The sequence below is a fragment of the Triturus cristatus genome, chromosome 4_2 (assembly GCF_964204655.1).
Source record: "Triturus cristatus chromosome 4_2, aTriCri1.1, whole genome shotgun sequence".
NCBI lineage: Eukaryota > Metazoa > Chordata > Amphibia > Caudata > Salamandridae > Triturus > Triturus cristatus.
In genome coordinates, this window is record NC_140586.1 from 882,437,028 (window position 1) to 882,462,203 (window position 25,176).

The following is a 25,176-nucleotide window of genomic DNA, read 5'->3' on the forward strand; positions in this document are numbered from 1 at the left end:
AGGGATGTCGTAGCTCGGCTTTAACCAAACTGCAGCTCCCCACTGATGGAGGTGGGTTGGTGGCCCCCGACCTGTAGCTTTATTACCTGGCAGCACAAATGGAATGGGCAGCTTACTGGAGACATTGTCAAGAAGGGGGTAAGGGGTGAGGAAAGGAACAGTGACTGGCGTGCGATTGATACTCGCCAGTACCATGCTATTAGCCACACTGACTAGCCTGAATGCTCAAACAGGCGTTGAATATTCTGGTCTCCTGCTGAATACCCTGCAATTTGCATGGGCCTAGGCCATGCAGAGAACACACATGAGGGTCCTGTAAGCGAAGGACCTCTCCCTGTCGGCATCATTACAACTTCAGCATGAGAGATACTGGTCTGGGTTATGTGAAAGAAGGGGTATGAAAGTGCTAGGGAACTGATATGCAGGGGGAAAACTAAGGGGCTTAATGGATCCAATAAACAAATATACTGTACCCTCCCACCACTTTACTGTATGGTGCAGTGGTGGCAAACGTGGCGGGCACATGGGAGGACAGACAAGGACTGATGGAACATAGAGGCCTTGAAACCATGTGAAAAAAGAGAAGGATGGAAGACTGAGCTAATCATTCCTAACAATTGGGTGCATGACAAATGAATACAATGGCAGCGAACCAACGACAACCTGCGATGGAGGAAAAGACGACAAACAGGATTAGCTCAGTCTTCCATCCTTCTCTTTTTTTGAGGAGTTTTATATAGCGCAAACTAGGCCCGAAGGTATCAGAGCGCTTTACATGAGCACCAGTTGCCCCTGCAAGAACACTACGACACACCCAACATGCTCCGCATCTGGACGGATTGCGGTGTTACTGAAGCTGAGGGTCTGTTCGAGGACGGCCAGCTCAAGTCTTTCCAACGCCTAATGGAGGACCATGACCTTCCTGCCGGCCAGTTCTTACTCCATCGCTAACTCCTTGCACACTACAGACTGCACCATGACCTTTCGACAGGGGAACCGCCTACACATCCGGTATAAACACACACTCTTGCACATGGGACCAGGACGTCACTTGGTCACATGGATCTATTAGGCTATCAGGGAACTCAGGCATAAACCACTAGCGACCCTACGGACCACCTGGGAAGACGAATTAGGTCGCTCACTACATGAGAAGGAATGGGAAAAAGCTCTCGAACACCCCAAGAAGGTGTCTCGAAATGCGCGCTTCAAGAATATACAATTCTACATCCTCCATAGAGCATATTTGACGCCAGCACGCCTCCAACGCTTCTATCCCAACACACAGTTCCTGTGCCCTAGATGTCGCTCACAAGCGGCAGATTTTTAGCACATGTTTTGGAGCTGCCCTACACTACACTCCTACTGACGCCATATCCACAAGTCCCTCGGGGATCTCACTGGACTCGCGTATTTGAACACTTGGGAAGTCTGTGCATTGGGTATTTATCAGAAAAGAAAACGGCACAGAGTACCGCTCAAATTTGCCTCACTGGGCATTTTACTGGCCAAACGCAACATTGCTATGCACTGGCGGTCTCCCACTGGGCCCCCGGTTGCTGCCTGGTAGGGGGCGTTTCAAAAATGGGCATTAGCGGTGGAGGAGACGCTACGGGAAGAAGAGGTAAAAGGAACGCGCAAACACCCCATATCCCTAGATTGGGCTATCCTGCTAAACCGCTTCACACAATCACTGACCCGTACTCACCCGGAAGGCGGCCCTGACACACCGCACGACACACAGCCGCAGACGCAGACGGAGATCACGGACGCCAGTCCCCCTCACATAACACATACAGGCAGCCATTCGTTTCTCAGCACTATGCTATACGTCCCACTGAACGATCGGACCTTGATGCCGGGCCAACCACGATCCCATCCATCCCCCCCCAGCAACCGGCCCCTAGAAGTACGTGGACCCACAGTCCACCAGGGCATATGTCACCCCGCGACCACCGTCGATGCCAGTACCCAAAAACTCCATGGACTCCCCCTCTCCCTCCCCAGTTCGAATCCAACCCAGTTCTATTCAGAAATGTTACACAGGATCACGTCCACACAGGCAAGGCATTGGACTAATAACTGCACGACGAACAATGCATTTATTCTGAAGTTCAGGATATGTTGATGGATACCCTGTCACATGTTGCAAAATGTCAAGTAAATACAAAATGTCAATAAAAACATGTTTAAAAAAAAAATACATGAGCACCAGTTGCGTTAGAGACGGACACATTCATTTTTTGTTAGGCACAGGGAGATTAAGTGATTTGCTCAGAATCATAGGATGTTAAGCGTCCCTGCCGAGAATCGAACCCGATTGCCCAGCTTCGAAGTCGACCACCCTAGCCATTAGACCACATCCTTTCCCCGTCTAAGATTGATCACCAATACATCGCCAGCTTCACAAGCCTAATTTACTAAAAATTAGCTAAGGAAGACCGGCAGGGCTGACTTGTTCTTCCATCCTTCCAATGTCAATTGGGGAATTGTCAATTAGATCAATGCATGACTCATGATCACTGAACACATAAGGGGTTACGGGCAGTAATGTGCTCCATGCATGCATCATGATCATTGAACACATGAGGGGTTCCAAGCGGTACGGTGCTCCATACATGAATCATAATTACTGAAGACACGCGGGGTACAGGGTGCTAAGCTCTGTAATGCATTCTACACTATCGCATATGTATATTTGTGTACTGGATAAATGAGGGGTTTCAGGCGGTAAGGGCTCCATGCATACTTCTCCGTCTTCCTGTAAACGTTCGCGTTTACAGGAAGCGGAGACTGCAACATGACGAAGATAAGACATATCAAGGTCTGAACCAAGGAGAAGGTGATTTTACAAAGCACTCCTTGGATAGGAGAGATGTACGCCTTCCAAGTTATTACATTTATGAATAGTTGGAGTGACACTGCAACTTGTACATTTGTACAGATAAAATGACATCAGAAATGACGCAATCATAATCTGAAGCCTATGAACAATCGGCGTCCATCCGCTTAAAGCCTTGAGAAAGCCCAGAGGGGGCGAAACGTACGTCGGCTGCTGCTGTTCTCCATCGGTTGTGAAATTAAATAAAGTCAATAAGAAGAATCTGATTCAAGAGTTTTTTACAAAAAAAAAAGGAAATTATGAATATACTCCACTGAAGGAAGAACTATCAATTCTATCTAAAGACTGATTGTTTATGTTTTGGATAATAGCTACGACGAGGTGTGCTTCGGTGTATTTTTGCTGTAATGTAATTTCATATTTTTAGAGCGCGTTATCACCAACCGGTCTCTAAGCGCTTTCAGAGGGCGTACCTATCAGTGTAGTGGAGGAATGGCAGAGGGTCAGGATGCCCCATGCTTCTGAGAAGAGAACTGTTTTCAGCTTTTTCCTAAAAAGGAGGAGGTTTTCTTCCTTCCGTAGGTTTACTGGCAGACTATTCCACACCTGAGTGATGGATGTGGAGAAAGCTCTGCCTCCGACGGTGGACAGGTTGAAACGGGGACAAACTAAAAGACTGGCCTCTGCTGAACGGAGCACCCTGCTAGGGACATAATTGGCTAGACGGTCTTTGATGTACCTTGGTGCTTGGCCATACATAGATTTATGTACGATGCAGAGACCTTTGAACTTGATTCTCTGTTTAACCAGGAGCCAGTGTAGCTTGTGTAGCAAAGGGGTGGCGTGGGCTTGCCTCGGCAGTCTGTAAATAAGTCTGGCCGAGTCGTTCATGACAACCTGCAGTCTGGCCAACAGTTGCTGCGGGAGGCCAGTATAAAGGGCGTTGCCATAGTCCAGACGCGACAGTTTCATTGCCGTGACCGCCAGTCTAAGGGTAGGTGAGGTGAGAAGGGGTGCCAGTTTACGCAATGGTCTCAACAGTCCCACGCAGGTACCCACAACTGCCGATACCTGCTGAGTCATGGATAGCTGGGCATCCAGGCTTTTCACCGCCCTGGCTGGTTCCAGAAAAGAACCTAGTTCTTGCAGCCAAAAAAGATCATTCCAAGGATTGGACTCTGTGGTGATGGCCAGTACCTCTGTCTTGTCTGGATTAATTTTAAGAGAGTTGGCCGACATCCAATTAACAGTGAATTTTAAAATGTTTTGCATCCTTAAGTAGGCCGTCGGTGAACTATCAATCTGGATGATGATCTGGGTGTCATCAGCATAGTTGTAGATCCGACACTCCATCTGGTTTAAAGCAGATATCAAGGGCTGAAGGTAGACATTAAAAAGGAGAGGTGATAGTGCCAAGCCCTGGGCTACCCCACATGAGAGAGAGCCTGGCGTGCCCTGGATTCCTAGATCCGAAATCCGCGACAGTAGTCAGTCATGATTGACTGTGTCAAATGCCGCGGACAGGTCCAGCAAAACCAGGGCACATGGCATCTTCTTGTCAGCCCTCAATCTCAGTTCATCCAGCACGGATAGCATGACCAGTTCCATGCTGTGGTTAGCCCTAAACCCTGCCTGATTCGATTCCAAGGGGTTATTGTCTTCAAGGTGGCGTGAGAGGGAGAGCAGTACATGCTGTTCCAGTACTTTTGCGAGAAATAGCAGCTGTGACATTGGCCTAAACTTTTTTTAATTCTTGACATCTGCCCCCGGTTTCTTTAGGAGCGTGATGACGCGGGCCTCCTTAAAGTTGGCTGGGACAAGCCTAATTTCCAGGGACCAGTTGAGAAGTGAAAGCACCTCACCATCAATTCCGGGGAAGGCCATCTTAAAGATCTTTGGCGGACAAGAATCAGCCGGTGATCCAGATTTCACCCGGCCGATTAGGAGTGACAGGGACTCCTTTGTGAGTAGTGGCAAGGTGCTAAGAGAGTTGGCGAACGAGGGGGGTGTAAAGGTCATTCCTGTGAGGTAGGGTAGGGGTAGCATGGATTTCCGTCAGGAGGTCCTCTATTTTCTTAGGAGAAAAGGCCTGCCATTTGTGGCAGTCTTCCTGACAGAAGGAGGGCGTCTAACCCTTATTCTTTCTTAACTCGTTCAAGATCTGAAAGATCTCCTTCTGAGGATTTGTTCGAAAAATTCTGCCTTCCTAGACAGAATGGCCTTTTTATAGGAGGTAAACAGAGAGACGTAATCTGCCCGGGCACAGGGTTCATACTCTTTCCGCCAGGCTCTTTCGCACTGGCGGAGGGTTTAGTTTCATTTTCCTAAGTGTGTCATTGAACCAGGGAACCCCTTTGCCTTTGTCCTTAGTTCTTTTCCTGCGTGCAGGGGCAACCCTGTCCATGGCGTTCCTGAGCCTTGTCGATAGGATGGAACTATCGGCATCCAAGTCTCCCAGAGGGGTCGTTGATGTGGCAGTGTGTAGAAGGGTTGATACTAGATCGTCAGCATTGATCGAGTTCCAGCTCCGCAGTACTTTCCAATCTGGAGGCGGAGTTGCTATTAGGTTGGTAAGGGAGAGTCGGCCGCAAATTAAATAGTGGTCCAACCAGGAGCAAGGGGTGATAACTAAGGGGCTGATCAGCGGGTGAGACGACCAGACCAAATCCAATGTATGGCCCTTTACATGCGTGAGCCCTACCACTAGTTGGGGGAGTTCTAGGGAGGTCAGCACCTCTTCTAGCTGTTTTGCCTGGCTATCTTTAGGTGAGAGCTCCCAATGGAAGTTGAAGTCCCCCATCACCACCAGCCCTAGGTATCGTGAGCGGAGGTTGTGGACTAATTCCAGAAAGATTTCCATGAACCTGGGCGGCGTACGTGGTGGGCGATATACTATCAGAATTACCAGGCAGTCCGTGGGGGAGCTGAATTTAACCCCTAGTACATCCGCATCATCGATGCTTTCTGTACAGAGGGTTTCCGTCTTCAGTAGACAGTTGTAGAGGATTGCAACCCCCCCCCCCCTGGAGCTGCCGGGCCTGTTTTGATATAGAGCCGCATAATTCGGTGGAAGCGTGGCTACCAGATCCAGGGTTGAGGATTCTTCCAGCCAGGTTTCTGTAGCACCCAGAATGTCAAGGTCATCCTCTTGGAGTAGCGAGAAGACCTCGAGAGAGTGTTTCTGCAAAGAGTGGGTGTTGAGAGTGGCAAAATTAAGTCCACGTGGGTTGAGAGGTCGGGGTGGCCTGGGAGGGGGTATGGTGTAGCTTAGCCTCCTCATGGTTAATTGAGGATTCAGCAGCCCTTCCGACCTGAGGGTATCTGTCACTTTGTTAAGCAGTGGCATCTTACCTTGATTAAGGGACTGGAGTTCTCTCATGGAGTACGTGAGGCGGGGGCCAGGGGTCTTGGCCCCTGGTCCCGGTCGGGCGCAGACGGGCTTGCCTTCGGCACGCCTGCGCCGCAATCGCTGTGCACTTGCTCCAGCATTGGTTTTGAGGCCAGGGACTCCTCCCACCCACCACTAAGCCCTGCTGTGCAGCGGCTGCCTGTTCCGAACACTAGACCGTAGAAATGCCAGCAAGTGTAAACGCGGAAATGAGGGGGCGCTGGGAGCGAGATTCAGCAAATTACGTGTGCAAAGTACAAAATCACAAATTACACAGTAAAATGGTTAAAACTTTTAAAAACTGTTAGCAATTCAACTTAGCAGCGTTTTTAGCAGCAATTATCTGGTCAGGCAATGCGGCGCTTCTGAGCAGCCCACCACGAGTGAAGGCGCTGCCCTCAGTAACAGGAGCCAATTGAAAAGATAGGCAGAAAATGGGCAGAGCACAACGTCCATACCTGAATACAGCATGTCTCGAAGACTTAAAAGGACACCACTTTTCCCCCTCTCTTGAGTTCAAAAGGTGCTTTACCAGTGATCGAATGAGGTGCAGATCTATAAGCCCACACCAAATCTCGGATGTCTACTGCACAGTCTAAACTAAAAAAAAAATCCTCCCTTCCAAGTAGCTATGATTAAGGCGAGAAAGAAAGAAAATCTCTACTCCACTGCACTTAGAGTTGGGAAGAGGAGAAAACCTCGTTTTATACATAACCCTCACCCGCTCTAGTAGTGGCATGCTTCATCATCGGGTTCACCTTGACTCCTAAAGGTCAGGGTGGGTTCAACCATGTTCCTTTAGGCAAGTCTTGATTTTTTTGTATGAGGGTTTTACATTTAATAAAAATCCCTACCTCACCCCAAGGTATACCTTTAATAGCGGGGGAGTGGGGAAGATTAAAAGCTATGGGAAGGGGCAACCAGGATATTGTGGTCCTATGACCTTAAGGTAAAAGCGCCAACATGTTTCTGCCCTACTCTATTGGCCTATATAGGTCCTGGGCATTCTTCAGGGCAATACTAGAGAAGAGATCTCCCAGTAACGGCACTTGTAAATTATACAGGTGATTGAGAGTTATGCTAAAGGTCAACTTCAGCATGCAAACAAGAAACATTTACTTGCTGTGTAAAGGATTTACCTGTGAACAGAAAGCACAAAAAGAACAGTAGCATGCTTATGTTTTCAGGTTGCTCGAGACTCCTTAATCATGACACAGTGTCAGACAAAAGTCATCTATATTTTTGTCATATGTTCTGCCTGATCAACAATGTCTCTACAGGCTAAGCATTTCATACTTTATATTGTACTTTTTGCACGTCCGTATTTCAGATTATTCTCATAAATAGGCCTCAGAAGATGCCATAAAAACCAGCGAGAAATAACATGAGGTTTTCAATGTAACTGATAAAAAGACACAGAAACACAGAGGGACATTAACCGATGGAGGCTGAATAGCCGTGACATGCAAAATTACAAACACACACGTTGAGACTTTATCACACACATATATAAATGCATTCAATTGTTGACTTACCCCAGCTCTAAATAAAATATACTTATCAGGGGGCGGTGGGGGTAGACTCTGTGGTCAAACTCTGGGGTGAAGATAAAAACGAGGGGAAGAAGCGACAGAGCGCATAAGGTTAAGAGTGCCAAAACGGATAATCTGACATTTGTGACAGCGTTAGTTTCAGTCTTCGTTTCAGTCGATAGCCTGTAGACCGGTCATACTTCCTGCATCAAGATCCCACCCACAGCAAACTGGTCTGGCGTGACCGCTCCCCTTGGCTGGTAGTGTGCTGTGTGTGCGGGACTCATTATATCTGCCCGGTGCTCGCCTACTCGCGCTCAATTTCCAGTCATGTGACCCACGTGGCGTGATTACGCTTGCATTTATGACTCACTGCTCTTACCAATGAAAGAGTATGTGGGGCGACCCAATTTTAAGGATATTGAGCACAGCTGGGATTAGTTATTGTTGCCGTGTTTCACCCTGTAGTTAGTGTCATGAGTGTGTACCCAGCACTCTTGGGCGTGGAACACGTCATGCGCCGCTCGACGTACAGGCTTGCACTTTCATCAAGATGTGTTGTCAATTGGCCATGGCCGAGCATTATGGCATATGGAATCCTACAAAATGCACTAGATTAGAGAGACACTCCTAACTCTCTCTTTTTAGCGCCATATGCTAGGTAGACGTTTCAGAGGTAGGTTTTAAACTTGGTGTAATCTAATGGGAGGACGTTTTGGAAGTAGTTTCAAATGTATTTGTCACAAGAGGCATGCTAGATCGTTTAGGACAAAGCCGGGGATTATACACGATATATATGTGGGCTACCAGCTTAATTTTAGCCCCCATTTCATCCGTTTTATGGAGGATACTTTTTTTTTAACAAGTATTGTGACATTGGTAGACACTCGTGTGTATTACGTGTGACAAGATCATGAGAATCATAGGCTTAATGGGTGTCATTATATTCATCTGTAACCTGTACACCCATCTTTGTTCTTTGTTCCTTCTCCAGGAGTCTTTTGGCAGTGTTGTGGCCCGGGGTCAGTTTCTCAATGAGTGACTATCTGTGATTGGAACCAATCTGTGAATTGTGATAATGCTTCCAAAATGGAACCGATACCAGAGATTATCGGTCTTCCTGGCGGAGGATTTCTATTTTTGTGAATACTTGGTAAAGAGTAAAATTGGTATTCATGGGTCTTTTCTAATAAGATTGGATTTTGTAAAGCCAGGTGGGGTGGGCGATCTTTTTGGGTAGCTGCTGCTAAGCTATGGACTACTCTTCCCACCCATATTGCTAGTCTTTCCTTCCACACCGCCTTCCGCAAGCAACTGAAGACCTGGCTTTTCTCCCTTCTGTTATGCTAGTTATGGTCCTCTCTCTGGCAGTGGCTTTTCATCAGCTAGCGCTTTGACACACTTGGGTATCATGCGCTTTACAAATCTAAAACAAAAGTAGGACTCTATCCTTAACCATAGGACTCCACAAAGGAGCAGCAATCTTTGAATGGTATCGCTCTAATCCATTCTCTAAACAAATCTAACTATGCCTACACTAACATTGCAGCCTCTTCTACTACCACTCAGGAACGTGCCTAGCATCAGTTCTCAGTACTGAACTACACTTTTGACACTTCTACCCCTCTTTCACAATCAGTTATTTTCCACTGGCTGCATGCTGACACGTGATTGATGTTGGAGTCCACCGAAGCTGCACCACCCTTTCTCCTACCAGCGAGCAGAGCTCTAAATCTTGAAAATGCCTGCTGACTCAGGGATCCCCTCTCCATCATGGAAAGTGCCACATCCTGTCATGGGAACCAACAATGCCCCTAAGGCATCTTCCCTTCAACCATCCAACATTCTCCTGATGGCTGCCCCTCTACACGAAGAGGGGTATTACCAAATTAGGGCAAATCAAGGGGCAATCAGTGTAATTTCCAAAGATAATATCTAACTCAAGTCAAGTCAAGTCAAGAATACTTTATTCGGTTTAAAAGACAAAAACCATGAAAGCTACAACATCAAATTACAATAACAAAATTCACAGATAGAACATAAAAAGGAGGAGGGTCTAATTAAGATACATCATGACCTAATGTTTTTCTAAGTTTAAAACCATTTTTAAAAAAGCTTAAAACTACAGTAACAGTAAAAACAGTGACCATTCTCTGAAGTTCTAAAAAAGCTGGTCGACACTTATTGATTTTCCATTCTTTAAGGAGTGGAGTAATATATGTCCTACGAGGTGTATAAAATTTACAAAAAAATAAAATATGGATATCGGATTGGGGTGAGGAGTCATCGCACGGACACAAAGACAGATTAGGCAACCATGAATTCATTACTGGGAAGGACAAAAGTCTAAAAATGATATTCAATCTAAAACGGGTCAAAAGAAATCGATCATAATTTGACATCGGCAGTGTTAAATATGGCTGCACATTATTACTAGATAGCAAGGGAAAGTGCAGAGATACGGACTTTTTCTTCAGTTCCACTTGCCTTCTATTTTCCATAAGGTGTTCCAAACATAGCCTAGACAGTAAGTTCCTGGATATACCATCCATTGAAAGTGGATCTTCAAAATATTGTTGGCAACCACTTTTACCAAAAAATTATTTAACATAATTTAGCCAATCTAATCGGCCCACATTTTCCAGTTTTAAAACATCCTGAAGAATGGCCCGATTCATAGTACACTCATTGGTTGTCCATATCCTATGCCACAGAAGAATGGGTTGGATTCTGATTAAATCAGATATGTAAGTTAAACCAAGTTCAATGTGGCAGATGTAGGTCGCAACACTTTGAGGGATTGTCAGGACGTACCTCAAGAACCTATTCTCGACTTTCTGAATTGTGTCAATGTTGGAATAACCCCAGAGACCTGAGCCATACATTGCAACCGATGTACAAGTAGCGTTGTAGATTGTTAAGATTTCTTTGATTGGTTTCTTACCCAGTTTTTTGATAAAATTCATTAAGGCCATTATGGTTTTTTGGAACAAAAGAGTTCTGGCCTTTACCGCATGAGACCACGCCCCAGTTTCATGGAACAAAACACCGAGATAAGGGAAGGTGGAGGTAAATTCCAGGGGAACATTGTTCAAGAACATTCTTTTTGTGTGCTTACCAGGTCTTTTACCACAATACATTGAAAAGGTTTTACTACAGTTGACTTTTAGATCTAAGCTAGACATAAAGATCTCAAAAGATTGTATCAAATTTTGTAGTGCCACGGGGGTGCGGGCCATTAGGACTGCGTCATCCGCATACAGGAGCGCGGGGACAGGCCTCCCCCCCCATCCTGGGCATGTCCCCGCACTCCCGCAGGAGGTGACGCTCAAGACCGTTAATATACACCAGGAATAAAAAGGGGGCCAAGAAGCACCCCTGGCGCACACCCCGGCCCACCTCAAACCTTCTGGTGCATTGGCCCCCACTGCCATAGCGAACCGAAGCTGTGGCCCCTGAATATAAATCTTTCAAAAAGCAAACGATAGTATCTTCCACACCTATCTCTTTTAAAATTGCCCATAGTTTGACATGAGACACACAGTCAAACGCCGACGAAAGGTCGACGAACGTGAGATACAAGCGCTCACCCTTTATCCTCAAATACTTTGATTGTATGATCATTAGGTTTAGGCACTGTTCAATAGTGCCGATACCCTTTTGAAATCCATATTGTAGGTCACTCATTATTTCATTCTCCACTGCCCAACTTTGTAATCTTGCCAGGATAATTCTCCCAAGGATTTTAACGGATGAGTCCAGAAGGAAGATTGGTCTATAACAGGCACAACATTGTCTGTCTCCCTTCTTATAAATAGGTACAATGACCGAGGTAAACCAAGACGGGTTTAAACTCCTAGCCAGTGCTGCGTTAAAAAGTTGCACCAGCATGGGACCCCAAAGCTCAATGTTTCCTTTGTACAAGTCGACAGGGATCCCATCAGGCCCTGCGGCCTTGCCACCCTTCATTGCATTCAGACCCACGTTAACTTCCTCCAGGGTTACTACCAATTTTTCTGCCCCGACACCTATGTGGTCCCCGATAACAGGATTAAAAATATGGGGTTTATCTTGCGAACTATAAAGACTTGAAAAGTGCGCCACCCAATCCTCCTCAGTAATAGCAATCTCAATTCGCGCTTTAGTATTTTCATAAAGGAAAGGAGTATTAACGGCCCTCCAGAATGCAGATGCATCCTTCAACTGTGATGCTTCACATAGCACTTCCAGGGCCTCCTTTTTTATGGCCATTTTCCTGTTTTTTTGGGGCTTCATTGTATTTTTTCCTGCAGCCTCTAATTTCAATAGGGTTACGGGGTATTCTATGAATGGCTCTTTTCAAAATAGTTAAAGTTCTAGTACACGCGTTATCGAACCAACTTCTCTTGCCCTTTGCCCTGTTATTAGCCTCTACCCACAGGTTTTCCTTAATTGTGGAGGCTATTGTGTTAAAATGTTCAATTATCAGGTCACTGCTGGATTTGTCATCTAGGCAGATGTCAAAACTGCCAGGGCAAGCGTTCAGTAACTTGTCTAAGAACCTTTCCGGGACAACCTTGTCCCATTTCAAGTTGTACCCGTTTTGTCTGCCAAGGACCACATCCGGAACTGTACACATAGAGGACACAACCTCATGCCGGTTGGAAAAAAAGATTTTCGGCCTCCATAATCTGAGGCAAATGGTCACTTACTGGCAGGTCCATAATACTGGACTTGATAAATATCTAACTCATTACACCATGCTATTCACCCCTTTCACTAAACGGATTACACCTATGTGGCAAGCATTCATATAGACACTGCTGATCCCTACCATATTTAATCTGCCAGGTTAATGGACACGCATACAAATTCCTGGTCAGAATCTACAGTCTAGTCTGACTGGTCCTTTGCTGCCCACTCAGACTTTTCCACAGCATCTCCCCAGAGGTTTGGTTACAGCAGTGATGACTAACCCACACCCTAGACCCCACGTCACCACACTTCAGAGATACGGACCCATCTCCTGGAGCATAAAATATACAATAAATCTCTCAAGTAAGGCTAGAAAACACAACCTCCTTAAACAAAATCCAGAACAACTAATTGGTGATACCTACTATAGCACAAACAACGGTCATAAGAAGACAGACTGCATTTTCTACTCATACCCCACTGCGAAAAGGAGAAAAATTCCCTATGGAACTAAACTCACCACTGCTCCTTCCCAGAGTTTCAGAGGGGAGATCCACATATCCATCTTCAGGATGGTTAACAGTTTATTTCAAGCAACCGACCATCATCAATCTATTTTGACCAACACTTCCCATCTCTTCTCGCCTCACTATATCAAAATTGTTTTGACCTACAGAACTCCAATGATGCACCATGCACCTCTACTGCAGCTCCAGTCACACTCCCTATGCAAGAGAGCACCGGTATGCCCACCACTATGCCAACACTAGGGCACTGCCACAACAACACAGAGCTCTTCTATTAACTAACTGGTCACAATAGCACCAATCCCAAGCCTAGCTCTCTCACCACTGAACCCACCTTACTCAGAACCCCTAATCCCAATATGGAACCCTCCAAACCCAAACCTTCTCTCCCCAGTTCCAGCTTCAATGACACTGCCCTCCTCTCAACTAAACTCCACCGCCCTCTCTAGACATGATACCTACAGCCGATCCTCCCCCATACAGAACAGGATCCCTGCCCGACAAACTTACCCAATTTCTCAACCAAATGGGGGAAAAAGAATATTTTCTAGCTAAAGAACTCTCTCAGGTAAAGAGCGATCCAGCGAACCAGGCCTAATTAATATGCAACCCCACTCCGAAGATAGAGAAATGAACTGCCCTTCAAATATCGTCTTATGTCAGCCGCCACTTCTGCATGACCTCCTTGCCCCTGATCCACCTGTCTCACAGACCCTACCGAACTCTAAATCCCCTATCCCCACTTGAAGTGGAATCTCTCTGCAAATCATACAACACAAACACTCAACAAGGGGACCACAAATCTCCGTCCTCGATCCCAGTAAACACGAGCACAAATAGAATCCCTCGAGTTAATATACCGCCCAGACCACCTGCTCAATACAACACGATTCAGACACTACACACTACACTTAACAACCCAAACTCGCTTACCTGCATGCTTCTTAACTGTAGATCCGCAGTTAAATAGTCTACAGAAATATCTGAAACTATTCCCGCCGATGGCACGCTTTCTTAGCGGAAACCTGGCTTAATGAATACTCAACCCCATGCTGGACTTGCTTAGTTTCGCTGGCTATTCTATCATTAGACGAGACATACCTAAATAAATAGCTATCATCCACAAAGATGAGATTAGACTCAACTCACCAGACTCCATGGACTACTCAACCTTCTAATATCTTGGAGTTGTACTCATGATAAAAGGCACCACCCCTATCGTACTTCACACTATGTATCACCCCCATGGTGATCGCTTATTCTTCATTGAAGAACTAATTGGCCTAATTACAAAGTCTTCCCTTACTGACATCAAAGTTTTGCTGCTAGGTGAGTTCAATCGGCACTGGGATGATACAGAAGACACCACTGTCAGTAATCTTATAAACCTTCTTGAATGAAACAACCTGAAAAAACTCTGCAACGAACAGACCCACAATAAAGGGTCTATGCTAGATGCAATAATTACCGGCTACGATCTTGTCTGCCTTCAATATATCATACCCATCGACTGGTCAAACGACCACCTAATACTGTTCTATCTCAAGGCAAACCCATGTCCATGCCGAGCATCAGCCAATAAACTCATGCACTGAACAAGGAACTTCAAGCAAATCCCACTAACGGATCTAGAATCCAGGATCATGTCTCATCTACACTCTCTTTATTTTTCATTTCATTCCTGATTAGAGTGATTCCTCTGCCTCTGTGGAATCCCATTTAGGAAGTATTTGCGCTGAACTGTCCTTCTTTATCAACACCGGTAAGCTCTTTATTTCTCTTTTGCGATCTTTTGATGCGCTTTTTTGTGCAGTTGTCGCATTGACTTCTGGTGCTTGCCTATCAATATTCGAATTGAAAAGAACTTTATCTTTATTAAATTTGTTTGTGATACTTGGTCTGGACAATGTATATAAATTTCCCCTTTTTCTTTTGTTGCATAAATATCTCTATACATATAGATACTTAATTTATTATTTTTCTCACTTTTGACAGGTCCCGTCTTTCCTGGCTCTCTCTGTTACACCCTGAAGAAGGTGGTACTCCCCATTAGGAGTTGCCTCACCGAAACGCGCGTCGGCGTTGTTCAATAGGGCCCCACTATTCCCTCTACTTGATCGAATCTGTGCATCTCAGAAAATATTCATATACTTGTTTTGATCAATTACTAGAATCTCCCTTAAGTCTCTATTTCTGGGTGGGGCCTATGAGTGTTTTTGGTTCACACTTGAATGAATTATGTGTTTGTGTGATGTTGTATGAATGTGTTTTTTGGATATGAATGAGTGTATGATTGACTGAACTCTCTTTCTAGATTGGGAACCTGTCAATTTCTTTTTCATTTTCTTTTTCTTTATTTTGTCTTGCATCACAACTGTATTTTCTTTTATAAAATCATCTGTACTTATTTGAACTATTAATTTTCGATACATCTTGTGTTCCTGAATATAAAACGTGATTTGTATACTGTGATCATTTTGGAAAGAATTTAATAATATTTTATAAAAGGAATAATAACAATAATAAAAAAAGAAAAATTTATGTAATATTCTCTCTTCTCTCTATTTCTTGTTTCTCTAACAATCTCTAGGTGTCTATATTTGTGTATATATCTTATGGGCCTGATCCAGCCAGAGTATCATTTTGTCCGTGCCTAAATTTTTGATACATTGTACTTATTCCAATAATAAGGGTAGAGTGTAGTCCTTGTGTTGTTAATTGATTTTCCCCTGATTCTCTACCCACATAAGTTTTTTAGGGGTCCCCCTTTGTTTATTGGCTTCATCTACATTCTCAACCTCACCATCACTCAGATGATGACCTCACCGCCCTCTATAGCTCAGTGACGACTGATGTTCTTGAACAAGTGGCCCCTTTCAAACTAAAGAGTTCTAGAAAAGTCCAATCCAGATCCTGGTTCAACTCAGACCTTAACAATGAGAGAAGACACCCAAGACTGGCCAAAAGGTTATGGAGACAGTACCCCTCACCGGCTCACCTCACACTCCTCAGGTCTGAACGTCTCTCCTACAAAAAACACATCTTTAAGGAAAAAGCCACTTTCTTTTGCAACCAACAAGACAGAACAGACCAAGGGAGCACTTCAATATAATTAAACAACAAATCACTCTTACCCCCCAACATGAAACAATAGCCAATAACAAAAGCTGCGTAGAAATAGCCATCTTCATCACTGACAAAGTTGCAAAAATCAAACAATCGCTTATCCCAGACTCAAGACTATCACCCATCCTACATCGATCTCCTCCAACTAAAAAGCAATGCTAAAAGATTTCAAACTGATGACAGACGATCTAAATAATCGCAAACCGGAAGCCCATGTCCCACTCTACTGACCCTCTCCCCTCCACCTTAGTACAGAACCTCAACAATATCATCTCTCCTTTTTTGACCAAAATCATCCTTAAAAACACAGGTTCTGACCCTAATGACTTCAATAATCGTAGTCCGATCACCAACCTTCCCTTCCTAGCTAAAACTAACATAAATGGGTCCTGATACAACTCACCCAGCATATAGATGAATTCAACCTTCACAACACATTCCAATCGTGCTTCAGGAGAGGCTGCAGCACTGAAACTGCTATGCTCAATATTTCTGATGACATTCACAAATCCTTAGCTGAAGGGAAATCATGCCTCCTTATCCTTCTCGACCTACCAGCGGCTTTTGATACAGTAAACCATCCAGCTTTACTCAAGACCCTCAAGAATCGCACTGGTATCAACGGCACAGTGTTGAAATGGTATACATCCTACCTGCAACATTGTTCTCAACAAATAAAAATTAACACTTGTCACTCGAAGCCTGTTCTAGCACCACAAGGGGTTACTCAAGGTTCAAACCTTTCTCCTGCTCTATTTATACTCTTCATGGAACCCCTCACAATTCTTCTGAAACAAGCAGAGGTCTTATATCACCTATATGCTGATGACATACAACTCTACCTTGCACCCCTGAAAGTCACTCTCAATAAGGCGGCCAGACTCCTCAGAGGAATAAAGCGGTTTGATCATTTCTCAACTGCCCGTAAGAGTCTCAACTAGCTTCCCATTGAAGGAAGATGCATGTTCAAGGCCGCCTGCATCACCCACAAAGCTCTTCAACCAAAGAAACCAAACTTTCCAGAGCAAGTAGACGACAGGAACTGAGAAGTTCCAAGTCACGTCTTCTCATACCCCTTAAACTGAATAAGAAATCCATCCAGGTGCGTGACCCCAGGATATGGAACTCAGTCCCCAAAGATCTCTGATGCAAACCTCCTTTTCTTGCTTTAAATGAGACCTTAAATCTTTGCTACTTAACAATTGTTTGAACTCGCATACAAGTAATCTACATTTCTCAAAGACCTTGCCCAACTCTATAGACTCTCTCTTTGCAGTCTCCTGACCCTGTCAGTCCCTACTTTGGTATTGAAATCATTACCTTTTTGCTGTATTGTTTATCATTACCTTTTTGCTGTATTGTTATGTACTTGTGGGTTCTCACTTTTTTAACAATGTTTTGTATATACCTCCCGTTGACTGCATTTGACCTACACGTAACCTCAAATATATCTCGAATTATCCTATGTGCAGTACTTGTAAAGCGCTCTGTTACCTTCGGGTCTAGGTAGCGCTATATAAAACTCTAAATAAATAAACAAATAGCATTGTACAAAATTTCCCTGTAATCCTTCTACCTCTACATCAACTCCAGGCCACCAGAAATCATTTCTTATCCTATGCTTAGTGGCACTTATATACAGTTGGCCTACATGAGCTGTCTCCAAAATCCTTTGGGGGAAACCTCCTTGTGGAATCAATTTGTCTCTTACCAACAATCCTCCTTCCAGATTGCAAAGATGTATCCAAAGTTTTTTACCTTGGCCACCCAAATTTCACAAAGTTCATGACCTTGATCAATTCAGCACCTTCCCTCACCCAATCACACAATCCCATCATATCGGAGCAAATGACCACATTTTCAACTTTGGCAATGATACATTCCTCAATTTCTTCCTGTACATCCACTTCACACAAATCTCTATCAACTGGTAACTGAGACAGAAAGTCTGTTCTAACGTCCTTCCTTCCTGCAACATGTATCACACTTAAACATAACTCCAATAATTTGATAGATAATCTGGCCACGGCGTTCTTAATTTTGTTCCAGACAAAGTGGTCTGTGATCTGTTCTTAAACAAAATTTTCTTCCCAGCCATATTTAAACTTGTCAACACCCCAAACATGTCAACATTTCTTTTTCTATTACAGAATATCTTGTTTCAAATTCTTTCATCCTCCTGGCAGCAAACCCTATAGTGACTTTCTTGTCATCCTTCATTTGTGGCAAAACGGGGCCCCATGCCATATGCACAAACATCCACAGTCACAACATTTTTGCATCCTTACCCACACGACTGTAGTGCGGGAGCAGAGATAATGCTTAGTTTGATGTGATCAATACTTTGTTGACACATTGCAGACCATTACATTTCTACATTTGTTTTTAACTGTTGCCTTAAAGCATTCAGTCTGGTCGCCAATTTTTTTTAAATAAACTTTGCATAGAATTCACAAAGATTTTTTAAAAAGACCAGAGTTGTTCCTTTTCAGTCAGATATGGTGCATTTACAATGGCATCAAGAAAGCTCAGTTTGGGTTTAACCCCATCAGATGTCAACACATGGCCTAGATACTTAACTTAATTTACTCCTTAGATACATTTGTCTTCTCTGATAGTAACCCCACTGGATTCCAAGGTGGGCAGCACTCTTTCAACATATTTGTCATGCATGTCTTTCGTATCAGCAAATATCAACATGTGATCCTGAAATATTGCTACATTTGAGATATTCTTGAACATTTTCGTCATGACATTTTGAAACACAGAAGCAGCTGAAGCCAGCCCAAACTGGAGTGATGAGGGCACCTAATGACACGCCGCTTTAAGATTCAGGTGGACTGACCTCCAGCACATACTTCCTCCTTTGCAAGATACACATATAAAGTGAGTATAAAGCAGTGCACTGTGTGCAGATTACCTTTTCTGTAAACATCTCTCATAGCGTAGTACAAATGAATGCAGCATGCACACATTTCTTCTTTTGAAAGTCCTCCCTTAATGGGTTATAAAAATCAGTGCACTGTAAATACCCTCATGGTACAGGTAAAAGCAGTCAGCATGCACAGATGTCTCACAATGCAGTGTAAAGCAGTGCAATGTGCACAGATTCATCATAATATGGTACAAAGCAGTGCAGTCAACACGTTTACTTCGTATATGTCCCTTGTAGTGTATTAAACAGCGGTACAGAGTGCACAGATTTCTTATTGTGGTAAAAAGCAATGCAGTATGTACAGATTTCCTGGTTAAGCTGTAAATACCTCTCAGTGCAGTAAGAAGCAATGCAGTGCACATATTTCTCATGTTATAGTGAAAAGTACAGTGTGTGCCGATTTCTCGTAGTACAGTAAAAAGCAGTGCAGGGCGCTAATAGTGTTCTAACTGTAGCAGAAAGGCAATGAGGTATGCATATATTTCATATTGTGCAGAAAAAAGCACAGTCGTGTTAAAAGATTTCTCAAAGTGTATTAAACAGTAATTCAGAATGCACATTTAATTGTGGCACATATTTCTCATACTAAACAGCAGCAGTAGTGTGTATAGATTCCTCAGAGTGCAGTAAACAGCACTGAAGTGTACATTGATTTCTCCTAGTGTAGTAAAATGCAGTGCAGAGTGCCCTTATTTCTCAATCTGTAGTAAACAGTAGAGCACTATGCACATACTTCTCATAGTGCAACAAACAGCAGCATGCAATGCTTTATCATAGTCTAGTAAACGTAATGCAGTGTGTACATAGAACGCAGTAAACAGCAGTGCAGTGTGCACAGATTTGTCAGTGCAGCAAAAAGCAGTGCAGACCATATATTGCCATCACACAGAACCAAAGGATAGTGTGAATGGATTTCCCAGTGTAATAAGATGCAGTGTGTACAGAGTTTTCATAGTGTCGTATAAAGCAGTGCAGAGTGTAAAGATTTCTCGTTATAGTAAGATTCAGTGCAGTGTGCACAGGTCCCTCATATTATAATATGATGCAGTGTAGCATGCAAAGATTTCTTACCGCGTAGTAAAAATCAGTGCAGCATGCACAGATTCCTCATAGTGCTGTATAAAACAGTGCAGTGTACACAGAACCATCATATTATAATATGATGCAGGACAGCAAGCACAGATTTCTACAGTGTAGTAAACAGCAGTGCAGTGTGCACAGATTCCTCATACTGCAGTAAAAAACAGTGCAGAGACTCCTCATATTGCAGTATGATGCAGTGCAGTGTGCAAAGATTCCATTGCTGACAATCTCCTACCTGTGCAGATATTCCCAGGCTCTCTCCTCTCCTCCTTCTGCGGCTGGAGTGGGGCAGGTGAAGATCTGGGCCTCAGAGGCGCCTGTGATGGTCTGAAATTGAAGATAACCGCATAGACAGGCAGTGAGTTCTTCCTTAGTAGTAGGCTGGACACGGAAAGAGAAGACGTAAATATGTAAACATCAGAAACCACTGGTGCTGTCTCTGCCGCTGCTGACCAGGAAGAGGAAGCCCTTCTTCAATTGATACCATGTGCTCAGCGGATTTCATTAGTAGGTGAGGAGCGCCCTCTGCTGGCCACTAACAAAACAGCTCCCTCAAGTCTCCAGGAGTGAATACATTTCACTCAAACAAGCATTTTGTGTGCAGGAAAGGCCTGGGTTTTAAGATGCGACAGATAGGGTTGCCATCTAAAACCAGCTGAGATGGCAACAGAACACTAGTCGCAGACTTGGATGGTCTTGAAACTCACATTGCAAAAAGCATTGGCATAGCCAATAGATCTCGCTTTTGGAACCTTATACTTGTTTAGCCATGCAGCACATTATCCATTACATTAGCCGTTAAAGACATCAAAGTTTGTGGTAAATCAATGCGATCATCACAGACCTCTACATAGGTTGTTACAAGCAATCACAGGCAGTGAAAACAGGCTGGGCGGAAGGGAGGGTGACTGTTAGTTAACAGGACGTTTAAAAACAAGGCCCGGCTTCAACTCAAAGCCTTGTGATTCTGGGAAAATCACGTAATGTACCTAAGCTAGTTTGCGCTAAATAAAAATTGCACAAAAGTTCATCGAGGTATAAAAGTGGTGTGCCCTCTGTGCTGTGCTCTACAGCTCGTTACTCTTAATACTCCAAACAAGCGGCTCGAGTACTTCCTGTTGGTAGGGTGGTAAGGGTTGACTGGGTGGCCGACTGCACAGGTTATGGCAGGAGTTAATAGGTGCTAAACATGGTGCCTGTAGCATATTAAAATGAGAAAAGCAGTTAATGAAGAATAACTGGAGCCCATCAGAAGACTGCTGCATGCACACCCTTCATGCAGACAGATTACTGGGCCCCTCTAAAGGTTGGCGCCCTGGGCCCATCCCTAGCTTGTCCATTAAAAAAGCCTGCCCTGATCGTAAATATCTATCGGTGCCTGAGCAGTGTCACTGGGCAGACGTACTTTTTTCGCCGGACCGCGAAAGAATGTTTCTAATAGAGCGCTACTGGTGTGTAGCAACATGGTGCTGCTCCTCATTCAGATTTATGTTTTGAGCTCACAATATTAATAGCTGCCGTGTTGAAATCCAGTTCCATAACAGTGCAGCAAACACAAATATCAGAAATACCCTTGTGAATACCTTTAAAACTTGTGGCTTTTTAGCCTATTTGGAAAATGTGTGCACCACTTGGCCATGCTTCTTCCAGCATGTACTTGGCGGGGCTATCTTGCAGGGTAAACATTTATCGAGTTTGATTGCGGTTCCTTCTTTGGCTTTGGCATTTGCATGTGCTACATTCAGACTGGTTTTCGGACGACCCCCATATTTCATGTACTAGGTTGGCTATGGTGATGATTTGTGCATGAACCTAAATAATGTAAATAAACAAAAATGAAGTTCTTACTGTATAACTACAGACAGCATTGAGTCAAACGGCTTTCTCTACGCTTTAAACCCAGTGGTGGTGAGATGGTGACATTGCAAGAGCCTTCGCTGAGGGGAGAGGAGGGGAGGGAAGAGCTGTAGTACACGGGTGTGTAGTTAAAAGGCGCGCGGCCTCCAATTTTAAATAGTGAGACCCACAATTGTGAAAATGAAAGCGGGCATGTAGTTAAAAGGTGGCAGTTTCCAAATTAAAATAATGAAACCCGTGATTGTGAAAATGAAAGCGGGCATGTAGTTAAAAGGCAACGACCTCCAAATTAAAGTAACTCTAGATTGCCGGTAAACAGTTTGTAGTTGGAAGAGAGAACCATTTCGCAGCGAGATTTCGCGTAACTTCATCTTTTCGGCTTCACTCTTACGGTTTATGAACAAAAGGCTCCATCTTTTTGTTTAAGTTACACTGAGTGTCAGAAAAATCAACATAGTTCATTTTATTTCCTCCCACATCCGTACATGTGCAACATCATTTTCTTCCAGCTGCAGGGAGGGTGACAGAAATATCCACAAAGTTCCTTTCATTTCCTCCCATGTCTGTGCCTTTGTGTCATCGGGCACTGCTAAAGAGCTCAAATCTACTGTAAGTTTAAAAAAAACCTTGATAAATTCCATTTGAATTGCTGACGACCACGAAAGCCAGCAGCAGGTGCATGTTATGAAAGTGCGTCCAGCTCGCATCCCTCTACCCGCAGGATATTCTGGTATCTGGAGAACTGTGACCAGCTCCATGTTCAGACTGCCGTTTGTCCATCCATCCGGCAGTCCAGCTTTTCCTGGTTGCAGCCCGAAGAGCAGTCCCCAAAGACAGCTCCTGGATTCCCCAACAGCCTAGAGTATTTGCATGTTGTTGTATTTTTTTGCCCACTGTTCATTTCTACAGTCCCAGTGCCTCGCAGGTTGGGGCTAGGTAGGGGAGCAGAGCTTGACCTTCCCCTCAGTGTGCGTGGCTTGCGCAGCCTCCTGGGGACCCTTTCTCATAGTGCCAATATCGGCAACACTTCTCAGTTCTCATACCACAACATACATAAATAAACCACAAGACACCTTCTCAGTTTTCGTACAGCAAAATACATAAATAGACCACAAAACACTTTGTTAGTGGAGAAAATTGCTGCAGGTTTATTTTCATAACAAATATGCCAACATGGTGGGTTATCTTACGGGCGATCCAAGGGCAGGCCAGCCCTTATGCCGCCTGCCCGCCTGATGAGCCAAATTACACCGTGGCCTTTCGCCAGTCGGTGGTTACCAATTTTGGGAGGGGCCACCCCTCCCATCACACTTACTCACGTCCCCCAAAAGGGGCCTGAGCATTCCAGGCAGCCCCCGGTTGCTCAGGTCCACGACCGCCCGTAGGACTAACGGGGCGCCGTCGATCTTCCAGGGGACAACGCTAAGACATCCCTGGGTATACTTGGCTTGCACCCTTATTGTGCCGCTGCATGTAGTACCCTTCTGTACCTTGCAGACTCTGGATCGCCCTGGAACTCCTCCACAGCTTTGGGGGTGGCCACCGTCACAACCAGGGCCCCCCACCAAGGTAGGCGTCTTTACCTACATCCTGCTGATTCCCGGGCCTCTCCCAGGTCCAGCCAAAACCAGTCAAAGCCCATACTGCACCTGAGGCCAACCTGCCCCTTCTGGACAGGTGCCCCCATCCTTTTTTAAACTCACTGTGGACTTTAACACGTGGTCGGCATGCCTGATAAAACCAAGACCCCTCTGTTCAGGGCCCTGGCACTCTTGATTTCCCCTGTGTGAGGTTTACACGGCAACCCCAGTCCAGGCCCCTCCCATACTACATTGGGGTATCTTTGACCATCAAACGCACATGCACACCGATGGTTGCATAACTTACACCAGGAAGAATTTAATTCTAGCAGCAGGACCCTCCTATCTCCTGGAAAGTCAACTCATTGCTCCCAAGTGTCCAACCACAGTGATGAGTGGGGAGATACACCCCCCCACCCTTGCCGCTGCTTCTACAGAAGCTGTTCCAGTGCCTGCACCATAACACCACCACTCCCAAACGTGGCTTATGGTCAGCTGTACCCTTTAACGCCTTGGGATTCCCACTGCCCTACCTGCAAGCATGTCCTGCAGAGTCTAAAACTCGAAGGGGGACCCGGTATCCGGGTCACTCGCTTAGCCCTTCAGTGCTGCCCTGAAAAGGCAAGACATAGTAGGTTCGACCGGCGCCCCCTTTGAGTATAATGGCAACTGCCAACCGGTGCTGTGTTGCCACACTGGTGTCCCTACACCATCGAGTGTATATGCACCCAGGATAACCCAAAACAATTAGTTTGGTGTTGGCGAGACGGGCAGCAGACCAGAGGCTGCATCGTGGGCGGGGGAAGGTATTTGTACCCTTGCCTTCCCCCACCACGGCCGGAAGTGATGCAGCCGGCTGACCCCCTGGACCATAGGCCGGGGGACACTGGTATGCTGCTTAGTGTGCCTTCCTGTGGCACTAAGGAGGCCGCCCTGTTAGGAGGGTCCCCTACGTGCACCCCGGGCAGCCTGTCAAAAGCCGTCCATACCAGTGTCAAAGTAGGTGTTTGTGATATAAGGAGTGCTGCCAGTGACAGGGTCCTGGGAGAAACCTACTCCACAGGACGGTCTCCAGCCACAACAGAAGTCAAACTGGCTTTACGAAAGCTCTGGTGGGCTGTGCTGAGCTGTACAGTGCACCCACTACTGAAGAGGGCAAGCATGAATACGGTTCCGAACAGCTGTGAAAACAGCAACAATTAAAAGCAATATCTTGGTCTGATCCGTAATACAGTCATGTTTTTAGCACAGCACGAACATGAGAAACCAGCCGTGTTTGCAAGCAGCACTGCACTGCAGAGCTGCGGTGACCGAGCCCCATAATACAAGTGATTGTCCGGTGATTCTGGGCACAACACTTAATCTCACCGTGCCTTCCAAATAACAAATGTGTCCTTGTGTAACATAACTGGCGACCTTAGGGTCCGGTACGCGCTACATAAAACTACAACCAAAAAATAAAGCGCCTGACCTCAAATAGCCAGATGGGAGGCAAGGACGCCTCACAAATGCGGTATTACTAGGAGGGTGGTTCATCAGTACAATGGATATGCAGTTTGTTTTAATTTACAGACTTATTCATTTTAAGGAATCTCAGTTGTGTTAATGTATTTTTATAATTGGGTTGGTTTG

The 25,176-nt window shown here is 45.0% G+C and overlaps 1 protein-coding gene across 2 annotated transcripts in view; it reads right to left on the reverse strand.

Moving 5' to 3' along the window:
* LOC146835329 (uncharacterized) overlaps window positions 1-20,547 on the reverse strand; it is a 53,267-nt gene extending 32,720 nt beyond the window's left edge. Inside the window, exon 1 of one of the 2 annotated variants that reach the window (XM_085602901.1) lies at window positions 20,343-20,547. The gene's annotated coding sequence lies outside the window, so the exon portion shown is untranslated. Of the gene's footprint in view, window positions 1-7,765; window positions 8,095-20,342 lie in introns of those variants that run through there. The other variant, XM_085602902.1, reaches the window with a different exon arrangement.
* Window positions 20,548-25,176: the final 4,629 nt, after the last annotated feature.